The sequence below is a fragment of the Bombus terrestris genome, chromosome 10, assembly GCF_910591885.1.
Source record: "Bombus terrestris chromosome 10, iyBomTerr1.2, whole genome shotgun sequence".
In the NCBI taxonomy this organism is placed as follows: domain Eukaryota; kingdom Metazoa; phylum Arthropoda; class Insecta; order Hymenoptera; family Apidae; genus Bombus; species Bombus terrestris.
In genome coordinates this window covers 9,812,736-9,827,222 of record NC_063278.1, presented here as the reverse complement: position 1 = coordinate 9,827,222, position 14,487 = coordinate 9,812,736, and the positions used below count along the sequence as shown (strand labels likewise).

The following is a 14,487-nucleotide window of genomic DNA, read 5'->3' as shown; positions in this document are numbered from 1 at the left end:
AAGGTCGGTTTACAATATCCGGTATCCGAGGCTCTCGGTATTTCGCGGTTATATCTATCGTGCTTTCTCTCCGCGAGCACGCCTTCTACGCGATACATCAGACTGCGCAAAAATAATTGCCCCGACCACCACGGAAAGTACGAATTCATCCGGTTTTTTCTGGTCGTCGAATGGCGAGACGAAAACGACAGGCCAACCGTGTTCCGTGGCTTCGTCGTACTCTCCATCTGATACCGAACGTTTTCAACTAATTAACGTTAACGCCGAAGGATACGGTCTGCCACGAAGATTCGATGATTACTGGAGATTAGAGGGCCGCGTGTACGAAGAATGATATACGAGGTGAAAGACGGCTGATGTAAAAGAAAGGTACAGATTATGAGACAACGATTGTTCGAGCAGGTGATGGTATTTCGAAGCCACTTCACGGTCTGAGGATAATCAATTGTCGTGCTTCAGCAACCCTTTGCTTTCACGGCAAGGATAACATTCTTTCATCCTGTTGCTATATGAGGTATGCTTTGACGTCACGTCAGGGAATAATTTAACTGGGCTTTCGTCTTGTTATAGGCTGTTTTAATCGCTCGGGTATCCTGGTGCGCAGTTAGATTTTGAATCGCGTGTAAATATTTAACTGCGCGCCAGGATACGTTTTCCTCTTTCCTATTAGCTAACGTTGCTATTTTTCGACGGGCAAAAAATCCTTTATCGACTCTCTAGTCAAAAGATTCGCGTTATATCGTTAGATTATCTCTGGATAACGTTATATCCAGGCCACTCAAACAGTCTGCTAATATTTGCGATGCTTCAAAAATCTCGCTCTCGATTGTGCATGTTTATGGAGATTCAAATTTTTATTTAACACACATTTTGTTTTATCCGTTAAATACCAGTAAAAATACTTTTTAGATATTTTCTACATTCTTCCGTATCATACGCATTCTATATATCTTCGTCCATTGATTATAATCGTACGCTTTGACAACTTAAATCTGCGAAATGGACATCAACGGAGATTATTAAAAAAAAACACGCCATTCCCCTGAACATTCGATAAAAAAAATTCATCGAGAAACTCACGGCATAGTAAAAGTACGTTCTGCGATAAAAATAAGTAGCTCTTAAATTGTATTACCAAACGACAGGATACGACGTTTCTCGTTCACATACCTAGATACATGAACGACGTCGTTTTCGTTTTAGTTAACATCCGGAGAAACAGGATTCTCATAACTCGAATCTAAGTTTCCTTTAATATTTTCCGCTTGTAAACGACTGTCACTGGATTGCGACGCACTTCACGCGTCTGACCCGGTACGGTCCGAATCTGCTTGATCCGCTCGACTCCCGTTCCACGTTCAGGAAACAGGAACAGTACCTGTTGTACGGAATCGCGAGGTTTTTTGCAAGGGACAATCAAAAAGAAACGCGCACGTCCACGCTGGGGAATCCCCCACGCCCTAGGACCGGTCTCGCGGTCTCTGAATGACGTTTTGGCGTGCAACCGGTTTGCCGGCGAAGGAATTTCTACGAAATTAAACGTCCGCGATAAAAATATGGCCTGGCTTCGGCTGTTTCGCCGATAAATTAGAAGACCCCCGCTCTAGATCCTCGTATAAATAAATATCAAACCGGACTGCCATGCTGGCATCGATCCTCGTAAATATCGAGTCGCGATGGGGAATGTCACTGGTGTCGTAAGTTCCGTGAAAATCGTGGAAAAGAAACTTTCATAGTTGTGCAACGATCATTATAAATCTTTTCTTCGAAACCGCGGCCCGTGTGTGTGAATTCTTCAGAATAATAGAATCACATACGGAAGATCAGAACGAGTGCCGGCTCTGCAAGCTACATCGGTTCGTCGCATCGTACTTTCAGCAAATATTTCGCAAATTTTAATAAATCCGTATGTACTAATTTAGTAGAATTTGAATAGTACATTTTGGGAAAAGGATAGAAACGTTTAAATATTTCTTACAAATCTTGAAAGGAAGCGTGTTCCATAGCATTCGTACGCCTATCTTTCAGCATTCTTTCGATTGACCGATCCTGCAGCTTATCTCAGTCTGTCGTTTCGCTATTGTCGTCTTCGCAACGAGATACACACGCAACGTGAGTGTATTAAAACCTCTGGCAGTTTAACTGATATACGTACGCAACTATTTGCCTCTAATATCGATACCAGAGTTCCTTTTAAAGAGTTGAAGATTTTCCGGATAAAAAGGAATCGTTTCGAACTAATAGATTCGAACGGGTCTCTCCCCTTCCTACAAGATGTTCCAAGGTTAATACACATGTTAAACGATGACGGGTGAGCCATCGAAAGGAACAAGGGACACGTCTCGAGGAACACGTTTACGATTGAGTTTTACAATACGATACAAACGGCGTGGCAAGGCTCGCGTATGCTAATGATCGTCGACAAGGCGGATCACGAGATGTATCGATGGTTGATCCACGAAGGCAACCAAGCCAGGCATTATCACGGCGAGTGAAAGTTCCGCTACGTCGTTATTCATGGCGAAATGCGTTCCACTTCTTTTTTTCGGTGTGGCTCGCGCGAAGGGAACGCGCGCGCGCGCGCTCGTTCCTGGAACGAGGAACGTAAAGCGATTGAATCGGTCGTTAGAGTTAGCCGGAGCTCTGGAGAAAAAGCTCTCGTCTGTTCGCTGCGTACGAGGCGTAGACAAAACACGAGGCGGCTCCGCAACTTTATTGTCGAGGAAAGCCCGGTAACACGCCATTACGTCGCGTTATTGGAGGATTCCGTTGACGGTTCCATCGTAAAGAACTCACTGTTTCCTCCGTGCTTCCCGATCGACGTTTACGCATGTAAATAAATCGCGATGATTGCTCTGTTTAGTTAATTCCCGCTTTCTCGTTGAGCTTCGCTATTCGCGTTTCAGCCGAGTCGATTCGAGCGAATGTAGGTTATTAAATTTTTATACGTTATTAATAGTGGGACTATTGGAGTAAAACAGGCCAGTTCGTTATTTTTCATAAGAATTCCTATCGTTATTTATTATCTTATCCTTCTCTCGATATGTTCGTTCGTTTCGATCGAACTTCATAAAGGAGACGACAAGAACTGCGAAATCTTGAATCATTTGGCTGTAATATGAATTTGATGGTTCAGATCGATGGTAGAGCAATCTCGAAAAAATTTCAGTGCGTGGCTCTTTGTTTTCGAAAAATTAATCGAGAAATTGTGCTCGTGGTGGAGCAGTTTTTTATGTTTCAAGTGTTTTTGTTACAATTTTCAACCGCAAAAGTGTAAAAATATGGAGAAATGTAATTTAAAATTCATCAAAATAAATTGCGAGGATTTATTATCAAGAAAAACATAATACCGATGTTACGAGAATTTATAAAGACATGAAGAAAGCTTATCAATTTTTTTGAAAACAAAGAGCCATGTACTCTGACCCATTCGGGACTGTTTCACCGTCAACCTATAGCATCGAATGTACGCTCGAACCATTCGAGATTTCGCAGTTCTTGCCATCTCCTTGTTAGTCATAGCTAGTTCTACGAAAACTAGAATTATACGCGGTACGACATATTTTAAGCTGCTAGTTTAACAAAAGGATACTTGGAACGAAAATTTTATCGGTGTTAAGTATCGTTACGACCGATTCACGTTACCTTCTATATATAACGTTAAAACGCGTATAACATATTCCTGAAGACTGCAGCGAGATGTGAAATAATATTTTTGGAAAAACCATCGAAGATCGATCGCTCGATACGGACTTCTCTCGTCTCTCCATTTCCTTGAAGCATCTCTCGAAATAAGTCAACCCCGGCGGCATCGAATCGCGCGAGACAGGGTTAACTTAAAACGTCCCGTGGGACGGTTCTTTCTCGTTCAATTAAATTTTCAGATGGTGTTGATCGCGGCCTGTTTGCGCATCGGGAGTCAATAGCTTGTCTACAGTGAGAAAAGAAGGGTCTGAACGCGCGCAGCCAGCCACGATGACAACGAAATAAAGCGATTATTTGTCTACGTCGCGCCATTATTTCGTTCAGTTTTTACGGGGGGAAATCGGCGGTATTAACCGATTCTTCTATGCGAACGGCCAACGTAAACCGGATGATTCTTTAACGAGATTTCGATCGGGAACGCAGCAGCATTCGAGGCGCATTAATATTTCGCCGCGTTTCATTGATTTTGCAAATTGCGCCCGCATCCAGACCGAACAGACAGGAGAGTCAGGGAATCTGTCCTTTTTCCCGACCGTTCCCTTCCTTGTCCCTCCCTTTTACACCCCCCTTTTTTCCCTTCTCTTTTTGTTTTAATCAGCCTTTTAATCGAATCCCCGTGTCAATACGCTGTACCAACGATTCGACACAAATTCGGCACAGTTTTTCCAGTCTGTTAACGATCATTGAATTATCGAGCGACGATTCGTTCCGATTCCCGCCTTATAAATTCGAAATCACCGCTAATGAAGCGACACCGAAATAGGGGCAACAGCGACAAATAAAATCAGCAGTGGGAAAAAAAATATAAAACAACGGCCCCGAGAATAGTCGATTTAGAGGTCGACGGTATTTTTCGCGGCAACGCAAAGGTCGTGCCGCAGTTAGCCACAATCTTTCGGCGAATAGACGCTCGTAGCGGTGCGGTTAACAAGATGAATTGGACAGTGAAACGAGGCGAGCTGTTCAGCACACACGACGAATTGCTATGAATTCACGATAAAAAATTCCGTCTTAGAAGCGTGAACAACACTTTTCTTTCTCGTACTCCTTACGATTCAAACATCTACATACTTTCACGGCAAATTTCACCAAACATCGAGCGAATTTTCCATAAAACGCAAAACGAGACAATACCATTTAATTCTAATTTTTCACTGGTTCGAAGTTCCTTCTTGAAACTCTCCATGGAAAATACTGAGCCGATAAGACGAGCTATCGAGAATACTCGCACTCACGCATGATACGCGGTTGTCGACTTATCGCCGAGTCGACCGCGGCGACAATAAGGTTTTTCCTCTCATCCATCCTCTCTTCTACGCTTAATCGTTCATCCAGGAAGATTTCCGCGCGGTCCTGTCGCCAAAGTGCACTTCGCCGCAACGAAGTTTCGAAAATACTTATTTCAAACGAAATTTATTCCTCGTCGTCTACACAACGCTCAACCCACTGTTATTCTTCGCAGAACGGTTTTCTTCGATGCTCGTAATCTTATGTAGGGTAGCATTACACATTTCTGTGCGTCGTAATATTAGAAATATATTACTTAGGATAATTAGAAGATCGTTGTATACAGTTTGTGTGTACCGGCACCTCATACATCTACCATTTCTATATTTTCTATAGCTTTTGCTCTATTTGCCATTAAAACTATACATCCATTAAATTCTACACATTCGCCGCAATATCGCAGAGAATGCAAAGCTCGATACGTACGAGTATACAATTTTACGCTATTAGAAATATAAAGCTATCAATTGTATCGTGTCACCGTTGCGAAATCGCAACAATGTTCAGTCCCTTTACGATCTGTATCAGTCGTTAGACGTCAAATTGTATTGCCTAACTGTTTGAATATCGTCACAACGTGGATCGTCTGTGTTAACAGTCAGCCTAAACCTATTCGTCTCGGGACACCTATCCTCTGTAAGAGACTTTCTTTCTCAAGATCATTTCTTGAATTTTCGATAAACTTTCATACGTGTGGCAGCGGAATTGGCACAGTTCGATCTCGAGATAGTGTCTCGCAGCGAAGCAAGAGAGAGAAGCAAAGGAAAGGGTCAGAATTTTCTAGTTCGTCGAACTCTGTTGTTTCTTGCGGATCTTTTTACAGATCTTTCGATCGTGCTCGTTCTACTCGCGCTTTGTCCAACGAACAACCGGAAGGAACACTTGGCTCGACACTTGTGTCAACGGAATCACGCGGTTTGCGGAGGAATCTCTAGGAAAGAAACGGAATGGCTAATTACGCGAGAGACGCGTTCAAAGATTTCCTCCGTATTCAGGGAATATGAATTCTTAATCTGCATCTTTTTTTCGAAAGAGAAGACGTTGCCTCTATTGTTTCGTTCGTTCGTTCGTTCCTTTCCTTCCCGACGGGAACGGTCCTTTATTGTAATTCGAGGTTTCAACCTTCCTTCCTTCCTTCCTTCCTTTGCTTTTTCGCTGAAAAATCATTTCCCTTCGAATTTAATAACGCCTTTGCTCAAAAAAAAAGAACTGTCACGTCTTTTCTTGGACACGATCAAGTACGTCGTTAATGTTATTTATACATTAACATTGCGGAAATTTTTTAATATTTTACATAATACATTCACGAGTACGTATGTTACTGCAGGTGTTTAAATAATCATGGATCAGTGGTTTCGATAGTTTGAAGAGACGATAGATTATTCGTTCGCAAATTACAAATATTCATTGTAAATAAGGAATCAGCGAATAGTTGATTTATCAATGGAAAGGAGGCAGCTACTTATCACTTTCATCCAACTTTTGTACACCGAGAGAACAATCGGCTTATGAATAATTCGCGATATAATTACATCGATCTTGACGAAAGCTACACCTGTAACCCGCAGATTGGACGTGCCCGATGCCCTTTCCGTCTATGGTACAGTTACGTTGTCAACCTGCCAAGTTCATTGAATGCTAAAGGCTAAAGCGCGATAATTGCCGATCGGAGACAAAATGAATTCTCGTTCGATTTAGCAAGCTGTATTACGAACATAGACTATTTACGTGTCGTGAAAAGCATGTAAAAAGAGTGGAGGTCGTTGGGAAAATTGGCAAGCTAAGAACAAGCGATAACAATTGTACGGAGCATACGGAGTCTGGAAAGTATCGTCGAATGCACTGTCGATTGTCAGTGATAATATTTTATTGCCATATAGTACAATGGAAGAAGCAACACAGCAGCCGCAGAACAGATTCTTGAGGGTGTACGAAACGAAAACGGTGAGGATAGGAGGATTTTCGAATTCGATTTCCCGCCAAGACAAGGGGATCCGGAATCGCTCGAGTGGCTCGTCACAATGTAAGAAGCGTCCCATTTGACACAGCCGCCCGCCTCGACGATATCATTGAACCCGAAAAAGAGAAGAAAAAGGGGAAAAAGAAGGAGAAAGAAAAACGAACGAGACCGTGTCCCGTTGCTTTACAAAGGGCTTCCAGATGGGGATGAAAGACGGGTGACTCGTGAGAAGGAGAAAGAGGAGACGAGAAAAACGGGGAAAGCTAAGAGAAGGAAGAGAAGAGGAGAAGAAAAACGAGAACGAGAACGAAAACGAAAACGTAAACGAGTGATGGAGAAAGAGTGGCGGGATGACGAGAGAGTATCTTCGAATTCGATTTTATGCCTCGACAGAGAAATTTCGTGGCGCCCCGGGTACAGTTATTATCGTAGCCCGTCCGAAAGGAAGGAAATCATGTGCTTGGCGAGTGGTCATTGATTTTTCGGAAATGACTGCGCGATTACGGCGGTAGAAGGCGTCTTTACGATTTGTTTTGGCGGCGAGGAGCGCGTAAAGAGAGACGTAGAGGAAGGAAAACGCCACACAACGAGCACACGCGTGCACATGTACGTAGAGATACACACGTACGTACGTATATACATATAAAGAGGGGGGGGGGGGGGGTGGAAAAGGGAGAACGTGGCTGAGGGGAACAGAGAGTGGAACGGAGAGAGCGAGAGAGCACCAGGGACAGAAAGAGAAAGAAGGAAATGGCTCGTGGTTACGCATGCGCGCTTTTTTCGTCAGACAGCATTTTTAAAGATTTTTCCTCCCGTAGCAGCTTGCAGATTTAAGTCGCCAGGTCGATCCCGTCGATTCTCGAATGCCCCGAACACCGCCTGCCTGCACTTCGTTACGACGCGCGCCGCCCATTGCAATTCCCCTCGAATATTTTATTTCCCTTTTTCATTCATCTTTCGCGTTTCTAACAAAATTTTTTTTTACATGTATATTTTTTCTCTGTCTGGCTATCTTAATTTCTTCGACAGACATTTAGAGGAACGAGGGTGTTGGACGGGTAAATTTTTCGCGAAGGCGTGGGATTCCGACACTGCGAGTATCGCGACTCGAAAGGCTCTTTCACCGGCAAACGAAAGTCGTTTTGCTACAAATGCTGGATAGGAAGGATAAAGGTATCGCAGACTGATGTTTTTCTGCGATTGCTACGGACACGATAGACTCGAATAGTAGACGTCTCGTTTCCACGACAGACATGTGACTGACCGATCGATTTGTACGAAGTAGGACCGAATGGGATGTTTTAGAATTTAGATAGGGACAGGTATCGACGAATGCATAATCCGACGTGTCTGACGGAATTGTATAACTCGTGTTTGAACAGTTGTTCGAAGGCAACGCTGCTGGAAGTTGCGAACGGTGTCAATGATCAGATACTAATGGTTAGACAGTTTGCTTTCTTTGTTCAGCAACTCGTGCCACTGCCGATTTACTCGAATCCATTTTCACTCGAATATGATTTTCGTGACATTCGATCCGTTTGCTTTTTCACCTGATCGTTCGTTTCTTTCTCTTTTTTTTCTTTTTTCCTGTCAAAGCGAAGATGCCAGAAAAAGATCAAGAGATGAAACTGTCGGAACGGATTTTCCACCAGTTTTTCCGCGAATAAATGAAAATTATTTCGGGTCAAATAGATTTAAACTGAACAGCAAGGTTAAACGTTTCCCTCTTGTGCGTTCCACTTGAACCAGTTACAACTTTCGACGGACGCATTATTCGGAAAAATTGTTCGGGCGAGATTCGTTCGGTTTAATATGAAATTTCACGTAGCGTTCCCGGTGTTTAAATGCTGGCGGATAATTTTGCGTCTCTTAACGCCGGACAAACCGCGATCCATTACGTTGTTTGTAATTATTCAATTACCGCTTTCCAACAGTTCGGAAACTTTATCGACTTTATCACGGTGCTTCGCTCGGATCGATCTGGAAAAAAATAAACGGCTGCGAGAAGTTCAAGTCCAGGGTAAAGAAAGCAAACTTCGTTGCGGCCAATAGCATCACTTTGAACCACTGTTCGAATAGCTTTACCCTCGTTTCCTTCGATTCGAATTAATTCGCAGAAACACACTTGAAAGTCAATCTGGAATTGAAAGGGACACGCCATCGTACGAAGCGACAAGACTACCTACATTAATCAAATCTCCTTCTTTTATTCCAATAAAGACGTAAACCTGCGACACCTCTAATTTTATATCACTCAAAGACGTTTCAAATTATTCCACATCTATAAACCCTGTTATCAGTTATCAATTAGAAACTTATAATTGGTTTCTTCTTTATCAAGCGATGTATACTTTTTTCTCGAAAAAGGCTTGTTAAATCGAATCGTTTCCCTAATTAAAACTATCACTAGAAGTACGAAAAACGATAGTATCCGTTAAATAACTAATTTGTAACAAATTGAAACAATAAACTTCTATAATTTATTGAACAGTAAATATCGCTAGCTTCATTAAATAAAATCAAAATATAAAATATTCACAACGAGGACTATTCGACATACGGAGAAACTCGTTTCATAGATTTTAGCAGTTGCTGGCCTTTTTTTCATAGTTGAATCGCTTCGAATCCACCCAAAAGAAAGTTGCCACGATTAAATGTAAAATATCCAATAATTTTGCGGAGATTTTTTAAATTTCCACCGAATCAAGCTCAGTGGCGAAAATCGGGCAATATCTAGAATATTTCTGGTCTCGAAAGCGCTTGCTTAATTGAGCGAGTGAAAGCGAGTTCGCGGGCTCAGAGTGAAGGCGCTGTCTCGATATGCGTACAATAAAAAAAAAAAATATCGGATGCTGCGACCAAGGAGAAAACTCGATCCGCGTGATATTAGACGCGTGTTCTGCATCCGCCGACAAATTATTGGTCCGGCGTGGCATCGAGGATATTGCCCGTATTCCTCTCGACGTCCGCCGCTTTCTCGCCGCGAAGGGGAGGAAGAACACTCGGAGGAACACTGTTTTCGCAAGTTGCAGCGTCGGACAGGACGCGGTAGCCGCGGTGTAACGCTCATGAAAACTTTATGAGAAGATTAAGGTCAGTTTATCGTGGGCCACCGCTTCGTCGACCAAATTCGACGACTCTAACTTGCTCTTATCGCGACTTTCTCACGATTTAACCAGCAATCGTATAAACCATCGTCGATGCTCGACGATCGACGTCGTTTTTTAACTCCCGTCTTTGATCGCTGCAGAATCACATTCCGAGAGACGCGTTATAGGAGAACGAAAAACAAAGAATTGCTTTTAGAAGTCGAAAGAAGATTCATCGATGTGTTTGGTGGAAACGAAAACGCTGTAGTTTGGAATCAACTAATAATCCTCTGGAAATTCTACTAAATTAATCATCCCCCAATTAAAATATAGAAAACCACGATATAAGTAACTAAACTAAAGAAGTTTACTTTCAGAGAAATAATTATACTGTGATATTTTAAACGTTCTTAGAACACTCACACACACACACACACACACAAGATAACAAGTCGCTCAATTTCTATTTGAAAATCAATTTGAAGCGTGTAGAAGGTAAAGTGGTACAAATCAAAATATATCTGCCATTCTCACGTTATGATTTCTTAAATAGTTATATATTTAAGCAAGCCTTAAATATTCGAATATTCAAAGCTACTGCTGTCAAACGAGATAACATTAAAATATACCTAATATATATATCGAGAATCTTCCACGTAAAAAATTCAAGCTGAAGTTAGAGTTCAAATCGAACTTTATTGCGAATATATTCTATCTTTATCGAATCGAATCTGTAATCCCTGTCACGTGTGCAATTTGACGTTACGAGACAGCAGATTTTGAGAAATTTGCGTCTGAAATAGAACCTCGATAGAGAGATTTGTACACATACTTCCAAACGTTAGAATGCATTGCTATACAGATATACATATTCAAAAAGAAAAAAAAAAAAAGGGAAAAAACACGTGTAAATTCATATACATATGAATGTTATGCACTTCCTGTATTCATCTCGTTTCTGCAAAAAATACACGCAGCAGTTGAGAAAAAGATTCATCGACGCGCAAGCGAAAGCACGATAGTTTGTTGATTCAATTAGCCTCTTCCCGCGACAATACTCGTCGCGACGACAGTGTCACGATAGAAATGAGTTATCAGGTAGAAGACAGCTTCTGTTTGCCGGCTGGGATAAGGCTGATTTCCATTCCTGCGCGTCGCAGGATCGGTTATTTTGTCGCGTCCTTGCGCGGCCACGTCGTGGCTCGCGCTTAAGATTCTCCGTGAACGCGGCTGATTTAATCGTACGCGGATAACAATACCCGCGGCTGCACGCGACTCGGCATATTGAACTTTCGCCGCGTGAGCAGAAACAGAAATGGCCGTTTACCAGCCGATAGCGCGCCTTCTTTCGTTCTACAGGGTTATACAGAGAATCAAAGGGGAGGGGGGCAAATTAATCGCACCCGTAACACCTGCACCTGCTGCAAATATTGCAATCGCGAGGAACGATCGGTTTGTTTGCTTTCCAGCCGTTTTCATTCATGCCGACGATTCCCTCGAGAACGCACATAAATACCAGTAGATATGTGGAGCATGGGGTAAGAACGAGAAGCTGATTGATCCTTTCGTTCTAATCTTACGGAATGATGCAGTGGGAAACAATTTTTGGAAGGGGGAAAACGAAGCTGTTTGTTTCATTCGTATCAAATTTCACGCGAATCGAAACAGTTAAGGAAGAGACGGACGAGGTTGTGAACTCTTATTTCTCTTTCCCTCGCAATGGGGACTTGAGGAGAATTTTTGATGAATGAATCTTCTGTAAGATAGATTGGGCACGCGTATTACGAAAAGAACTGACGAATCTGTCAAAATGACTGGGCGTTTATTTGTAGTTTCAGAAGACATACGCACATCTTTGAGAACAGTAACGTCCACGTTCTATCTACTATCGTTCATCATATATTTATTATAAATTGGAGGCGAGGAAAAGTACGATCGTCCCTCGGCACCTGCATCGCGGAAACGAGCGTGGCAAAGGAAGAAGTTTAACTAAAGGGCGTCTTTGCTGATTTAACGGGACGAAAATTCCAGCACGGTCCCCGTGAAAGATGGTTGGTCGTCGAGTCGAGCCAAGAAATACACGTCCGCGGCGAGACGGAACGAGGCTCGCAACACCCGGGACGAAACGATTATTTACAAGGAATCATTCATAAGTCCCTTTTAACGTTGGAACGATCGTGCGCGTCGGGGCTAAGTTTAGCCGATAAAACGGCACCAGAATGCGTCCATTGTTCGCCAAGTCTCGAAGAAAATCGCCGCACATTCGTAAACATTCGTAATTTTGCAAACACGCAACTCGAATCATTCACGATTATTGAACGTTATTCGACGTTCCTCGTTCCCTCTCGATTAACTTAATTCAACAAATTCTTGGAACGATAGCGTGTGACAGCGATAGAAAAAGAGATGGTAAATCGTTGGCGGATTTGGCAGATTAGGCAGGCTGATTCTGTTATTCCTGACGTAGGCGAGCGCGCGGTTCGGGCATGAGAAGGGGATGAGAAAAGAGCGCTCGCGTTCACGCGACGCGGGGGGAACAACGTATTGGCAGGACGCGCACTCAGGAGTTAAAATCACTCGTGGCTCGCGGAAAACATTCATTTGCAAGAGCAAACATTCCTCGCTATTTATCGAGTGTCAGAGGGAATACCTGCGGCCCATTTTCGTATCGAGCGGGGCTGAAGGGACCGATGAGCGTGTGCGCGCGCGTGGAAGGAAAAGAGACGAAAAAACACGAATCGAGCGCAACAAAAACATAACTTTCCGCGATGGCGGCGCGAAGGGTGCTCGAGAAACGAGTGGTCCTTCTCTAGTATTCCATCGGTGTTATATAGCTCGTCAGATCGAATGTTTGTTTTCAGAAAAATAGACAGAAACGAGACGGGAGTATACACGCGAGCGCGTTAACGCTCGTCGAGGCAACCCCCGCGAGCCCTCCGTTGTTGCACCACGCATTGACGAACGGCCGAAACGTCGCGTAGAATTTTTTTTTTTTTTAGTTTTTTCCCTCCTCCGGCTTTGTCCTATCTTTTATTATTCCATCCTGTAGGAGCTTTGTTTTTTAATACTTTTGTCGATCGAATCGCGAGTGCGAAACGCGCGCGGGAGGGGACCGCCGACTCTCTTTCGACGAGGAATCGACGAATCTCGATTTTACTACCTTCGATTTCGAATTTATCTTGGAGTCACGCGTAAAACGAATTCATAGAAGCATGTACATATATAGCTTTATACGTACGTCTATCGATATCTTTTTTCCCTTTTCGAGCAAGCGCGATATTTACAGTGGTGATAAATTTTCGAATAGCTCGAACGAATACCAAGAGTCCTCATCGGTGAAAGGCTGTGCACGGTAGAAAGGATTCCACGACACCTTTTTCTTTCACGCTATCCCGCGTTTCGTTTCGTCGCCTCTCGGCAAGACGGCGTCGGCGATGTACACGAGACGCCGAACTAACTTTATTCCGTTCGATCGAACCCCCTTTTCCTTCCTTTCCACCACTATCGCGCGGCATCCACGCGCGTTCTTTTAACGCGCGCCACACTTCGGAATCCGTCGTCTGTACCTGAATAACAGCTGGCTTATCGGAATCGTTAGGCGAAACGAAAACACCAAGACACACCAACACCAGCACCAACTTCAACCAGCTTGTTCTTTCGCGGTCGTCCGCTACTTGCAAGTCCAACACTGGCAAGGTTAAACGAGATCGTAGCAACGATAGAGACAATCGCGTTTTTGGCACCATTCGCTCTGCTGCCAGACAAATCAACGATTTATACCGAAGCAGTTGGCCTCGGACGATCGTTTCGAAAATTTCGCCGGATTTGAGAAATCAATGAAGGGAGAAAAGTCGAGAAAAGTGATTTCACGACGAGACACTGGATCAGCCTGCCATCGTGAGGCGATCGTTGATTTTCTGCACGCAAACACGCAGCGTCGATTCTTACGTTCCCGTTGATACGGAGCAACGCTCGCTCGTTCCTCTTATCGTCAGAAGTCACACGATAAACCCGTTGACGTTTATTCTCCAAATATACACGCGCGGCTCTGATTGTCGTTGCCGCGAATTGTGATGAATACCGAATCACCGATTTGTTTTCTCTCTTTTTCTCCCTTTTCTTACTTTCTTTCGTCTTCAGGAAATCGGAAGGGGCAGAGAATACTTGTTTCGATTCGATGGATTTCAATTGTTAGCTAATAGAATTTTATGCAATTTCGCGGATCTCAAATCGTAACATCGACGAAGCCTGTTCGGCCGCGTGTTTTATCGCGCGTTTAATAATTGTATGCAAATGGGAGCACAAGTCGGACGCGAGTTCGATAAGTTTCTACTGTGCGCAGCTGGTTTAAAGTCGATCGAATATAAAAGAAGACGACGCGAGAGGGGAAAGGAAGGATAACAGGATTATATTCGCGTCGATTGAAAAGTTGAACGTGGGACAAGT

The 14,487-nt window shown here is 43.3% G+C and overlaps 1 protein-coding gene across 3 annotated transcripts in view; it reads right to left on the bottom strand.

The window, feature by feature from the left end:
- Positions 1-14,487, bottom strand: part of LOC100645014 (zinc finger protein 768) — a 54,555-nt gene that overhangs the window by 35,611 nt on the left and 4,457 nt on the right. The gene's annotated exons all lie outside the window — the stretch shown is intronic.